This window comes from Diabrotica undecimpunctata, chromosome 5 (assembly GCF_040954645.1).
Source record: "Diabrotica undecimpunctata isolate CICGRU chromosome 5, icDiaUnde3, whole genome shotgun sequence".
NCBI classification, from domain to species: Eukaryota; Metazoa; Arthropoda; class Insecta; order Coleoptera; family Chrysomelidae; genus Diabrotica; species Diabrotica undecimpunctata.
The window spans coordinates 19,282,818-19,288,817 of NC_092807.1; the positions used below are offsets into that span (position 1 = coordinate 19,282,818).

General features: G+C 34.7%; 1 pseudogene; it reads left to right on the forward strand.

Annotated features, from left to right (window-relative positions):
• Positions 1-2,147: 2,147 nt before the first annotated feature.
• Positions 2,148-2,264, forward strand: LOC140442537 (U2 spliceosomal RNA; annotated as a pseudogene).
• The last annotated feature ends 3,736 nt before the right edge of the window (positions 2,265-6,000 follow it).

The window sequence follows — 6,000 nt, forward strand, 5'->3', positions numbered from 1 at the left end:
AAATGTGATGATTGTGATGCCTCTTATGTAGGTAGAACCATTAGAAAGTTATCCACTAGAGTTTCAGAACATTTGAAAAGACCAAACTCTTCAAGTTTTGGTCAACACTTATTATCCAGTAAACACAATTTTAACATCAACACTGGTTCATCTATCTTACATGACATTAGTAGAAAGAAAAACTATATGGAGTTGGATTTATTGGAAGATTTGGAAATTACAAGGGAAACAAATGAAAACTCTCACTGTCTTAATACTCAAATTAATTTAAATTGTACTAAATTTAAACCTATTTTTAAAAACTTTATTACAGCTTCACCTCGTAGGGGACCCAGCTCGACTGTTTAGACTTCCTGCACTGAGCACATCCATAGTAATTTTATAGTTATACCATTGACTGTGGGTTCAACTGAACTACTTGGATTACACCCCATTTATATACTTTGCTTTCCATTTTGATTTTCAATTATTAGTATTTTAATCACATAGTCAGATCTCTTCCTTTCTACATTACAGATAGTGCTTGGTAGACCATTTTATTGTAGTCAACCACCCACTGTCTAATATATTGTTTAGTCCGCTTCTTGCATTCTTACTTTTCGTCTATTTCAGTTGCTCTCAAACTAACACCTTAATTATTACAGACATGTTTGAGTGTGAGATCTGGATTATTCAATATACTTAAAAAATATTCTATATAATTTTATATTTCATCAGTGACCTCCTATAGTGGTGTCAGTTGGACTTTTGGTCAATACTTAGTTTCATAGAATTGTAAAAGGTGCAGATCACATATCTATGATTGTGACTGCTCATCCAAGTTGTCATTTGTCACATGTCACCCCAACATTTCCGTTAGATCAGGAGCCATTCTGTCTCCGGCTTCTTCAAGTAATGTAGCCTTCCTTAAATTATTTTAAAGTGTTTGTTTGTCCATTTGTAGTGTAGTGTAATGTACATTTATATGTTTATGACATCTTGTTCTTGCCGGATAGGCCACAATTGACGAAGTAAGTCTATAAACGTTAATCACATAAAAACCTTTTTTTCAACCATAAACTTCGAGTTTTTATCGAAGTTAATCAATTTCTTTGGTTATAAAAAAACGTTTCTTGGCTTATTTCAGATGCCCCTGAAGATGATTTAGGGATCGAAAGTACTTGGGCAAGATTTAATTAAACTGTGCTCGATATATGCCTTTTATCTGATCAAAGTTCAATTACTGTTTAATTGAATGTTTTCAACTTGGACGATAAACAGCGACTACAGAAAACAACAACATAAACGTCAAAACTATCAAAAACAAACATACATGATCGTAACAAATATTTAAACTGAGGCGCAATTTAAAACAGTGCATAAAAAAGTTCCAATGAATTTTTATTTTCGGAAATTTATCTTTTTTGCCGTTCAGTGTATGTATAAACATTTTTGTACTGATTATATTAGAATTGTTGTACTGATTAGATTATGCAGTGTTATTTTCTAAAGTACTAAAATAATCGGGACTAAGGTTTTTTTTTATTAGAGGCTTAAAGACTTCTGCCATATTTTGGTTCCTTATTTTTATTGTCTTGCTTGGAAAACGTTTGATCGTTTAATCAATCTAGTACATTGTTAACATCAAATTATAAGTCCAAAATAATTATTTACATGAAGTACCATACAATAATAATATATCTAAGCAAATATACGTAGTATCTAAAAAATGTATTTTTACATATCGTCACCTTCGACACTCCACAATTCAGTTCCCATTTATCATTGTATTGTTAGACGTTACCTGTTGGTTCTCCTTCTTTGAAGAAGTGTCTACAAAAACAAGCAGCCGTCTCACGATTTTGTCCACTTAGGCACGATTTCCAACAAAAGAAAACACTGAATCAGCTATTAGCTTCTTCTTGTTCGTTAAAAGCAAATACCTACACCCGGTTAATCGATGCGATTTTAAACGTATTTGAATAACAAAATACTCTTTCTCTCTGTCATCCTGCGGTATTGACATATAATTAGGTAGGTAAATTTTGGATTTTTAACTGCTTTTCCTCAGTAGCGTACTAAGTTTATTAAAGTCGGCCTTAAAGAAAATTTGCTTATAGAATTGTTCTCAAAAGATAATACTCAACCGTTATTCAGATATATTATTTATCGCTTCTCGGCCTCTGGCTAAGATCAAAGTGTAGTATCTGTTCTTATCAGCTTAATATATGATTCGTGCTTGCAACCCATTACTGTGATACAACCGAATTACCATGTAAATTCTTCTGTTAGCTCGAATATTTTGAGGTCCTGTTTATCTAGTCTGTCAGACTCTTTAGTTATTTATACGGATGCCTCAAAGTCTATTGTTGGTACTGGGTGTGCTTTCTACATTCCATCAACTAATACAGAAAAACTTTGTCGACTAAATCCTAGATTTTCAATCTTTAGTGCTGAAGCTGTAGCAATATATGAAGCATTAAGATACTTTGAAAACACTTAGAATACATCTGTTACAATAGTATCTGACTCATTGTCTGTTATGTTAGCCATTGAAACTTTAAATTTTCCTAGTAATAACTCAAATATATATGTCTTTCAAATTAAAAAACTTGTTTATGACCTTTATAAAAACCGAAGAGTTGTTCATTTTTTGTGGGTTAAAGCACATATAGGTCTTAAATACAACGAACATGTTGACCTATTAGCTAAAAAGGCCATTGATACCGGAACGCAAGCTGATCACCAAATCTGTAAACAAGACGCATTAACAATAATTAAAAATAATATCAATAGTAAATGGAAACAATCTTGGCATATATATAGTACGCAGTCCTCCTCGCAATATGCTTCTATACAGCCTTTAATCCCAAGTGATTATTGGTTTAAAAATTATTCTGTTCCACGAAGGTATATAACATCCATAATTAGAATAAAATTTGGACACGCCTGTTATCCTAGTCATCTGTCCAAACTAAAAATCGTAAATTCAAATTTATGTCCAGACTGTCAAAAAGAAGGTGATCTAGATCACATTTTCTTCGAATGTAAAAAATACACAAAACAAACTAAAGATCTAATAAAAAATTTAGTCAACATCAAAATTTTTCCTCCGTACAATATGTGCTGAAAATACACAGAATGAAGAAACGAAACCACTTAAAAAAGGAACTTCAATATATAGAAAACCTCAACAGAGAGAAAGAATTCAGAACATTCTATGAGAAAGTTAACATCAACAGAAAAGAATTTAAGGCAAACACAAATCAATGTAGAAGTTTAAATGGCGATCTCTTAACAACAAGAACAGACGTACTAAACCGATAGACGGAATATTTTAACCAGATACTTAATATAGAGGAAGAAGAAAACCCGGAAGACGAAAGCTGCAAGGTAAGCGGAGCAGACGAGAGGGAGGAGGATCCACCAACGATCCTGGAAGTTAAAGACGCTGTAAACAAACTAGCCAGAAACAAATCACCCGGAATAGATAATCTCCCAGCGGAATTATATAAAGAAGGTGGCCACGATATCATAATAGCCCTACAGCAGCTTATAAAAGAAATATGGATACAGAAGTCCCTTCCCAATGATTGGAATATTGGAATACTTTGCACCATACACAAAAAGGGTGATATCTTTGAATGCTCTAACTATCGAGGAATTACGCTCCTAAATGCAGCGTATAAAATATTCTCCAATATACTATGCCATCGTATAGCACCATATGCAGAGCGAATAATAGGACAATACCAGGCTGGTTTCAGAGGTGGTAAATCAACAATTCATCAGATTTCAACCCTAAGACAAATTCTAGAGAAAACACTGGAATACGGTGTAGACACGCACCACATATTTATAGACTACAAGGCAGCCTACGACTCTGTAAATAGAAGAGAATTGTTTAGAGCAATGATAGACCTAGGAGTACCAAATCAGTTGGTAAGTTTAACCAAACTAACCCTTGAAAAAGTTGAATGCAAAGTACGAATCCAGGGGGAACTCTCTGAACCTTTTAAAACAAATAACGGGCTACGTCAGGGAGACCCACTCTCCTGTATACTATTCAATCTAGCTCTGGAAAAAGTAATACGTAGGTCACAAATCACAACTACCGGTTCAATATATAACAAATCTGTGCAAATCTTAGCATATGCTGATGATATCAATATTGTTAGGAGAACGGAAAACGCAGCACGAGAGGCGTACGTAGCATTAAAGGAAGCGGCTACAAAAATGGGTTTAATAATAAACACCAACAAAACAAAATACATGAAAATAGGTACGCAACCACAAACACTACGGCCACTTGTTATAGAAAATGACGTCATCGAAGCAGTTAACGAATTTGTATACCTGGGAACACTCGTCAATACTGAAAATGACACTACCACAGAGATAAACCGCAGAATTTGCACGGCTAATAGATGCTATTTTGGGTTTAATCTCCTTTTTAAATCTAGTTATATCAAGAAATACAAAAGTAAAACTCTACAAAACAATAATACGCCCAGTCCTAACATATGGTTCAGAAACCTGGACTTTAACAAAAAGCAATGAAAACATGTTAGGATGTTTCGAAAGAAAAATACTAAGGCGCATCTATGGAGCGGTAAATAAAAATGGTGTCTGGAGAAGACGATACAACTTCGAACTCTATAGGATATACCAGGAACCAGATATCGTAAAACACATAAAGATAGGACGTCTGAGGTGGGTAGGCCATGTAATGCGGATGGAGCAAACCGACCCAACTAGAAAAATGCTCCTTGATAGACCTATTGGTCAAAGAAGAAGAGGAAGACCCAGAACAAGATTCCTAGATAACATAGACCAAGATATGAGAAATATGGAAATACGTGCTTGGCGGAGGAAGGCAATGGATAGGGACGACTGGAGAAAAATTCTTGGGGAGGCTAGGACCCACACAGGGTTGTAAAGCCAAAATGATGATGACAATATGTGCTATCTCTAAATATAAGAGTTGTAAATGAATGTTTGATGGAATTTATTTGCAAAGGTAAGCTTAATATTTAACTGTAATTCGAATCCTAACCTCTGTTTTACCCCATTTGTTATTACCTTTTATCCGTGACCCAAACTAGTTTGTCTTAAAAGCAATGTCTTGACCCTAGACGAGAAACGAGTGTCCATGTTTTATCTCTATCCTATCCTTAATAATAATTTTAATTGCTTAAAATTTGTAATGCTACTTAAGTTTGAAATTTATATTATCTTTTTATTTTTTCTGGGTAGAAAATTTTCATGTTGTGACTGGCTGTATGGCACTTGCCTATGCCATTAAAACAAAAAAAAAACAAAAAAAAAAGATATATTATTATGTTAAGCAAATTTGTGGATTTGGAATTGTACTACAATGGTTCAAATACCTTACCTTAACTCAATGTTACCCAGGGTCTGTTTTCTTTTTGACGTGACAACGTCTTAAATTAGGTTGTGGCTCGGAGTCACTCATGAAAAAGTGTAACGCCCGCTCACGTCTGTTACGATGAGTCACCGAACGAGAGAGAGGCCCGCCGGACCGGCGAATGCCTTGCGTCTCTCTCCCACTCAAACATGATCGGTCCGCTGCGCGCGCAGCACTAGAGAATTAGGCGCGTTGAATCGGTGCGTGCTTGTGTCTCTGTCTTTCTCGAGCGTTCTTGGCGTTGGAAAACCGAGAAAGCGTCATAATACAAGTTCACACGTGTGGTTAAAGTATCGTCAGCTGTGTCTGTAGTGAAAATGTGGAGTGCTTAGATTCGTCATTTACAACAACTACAACAATAAAGGTAAATAATTGTACACTAATATTTCATTATCGTAAACTATGATTGATTGATTAATTGTTAGATTGACACAAAAGTTGAGAAACTGAGTTTATAGGTTATGTCATACTATTGACAAATTATTAGTTTAAATCACTCTGCAATCAATCGTAATTCAGTCGATTGAGAAGAAACAGCGCGTTTCAACTGCAAACAACTATTGTGCAATTTAATAATATTCATATCAATAAAT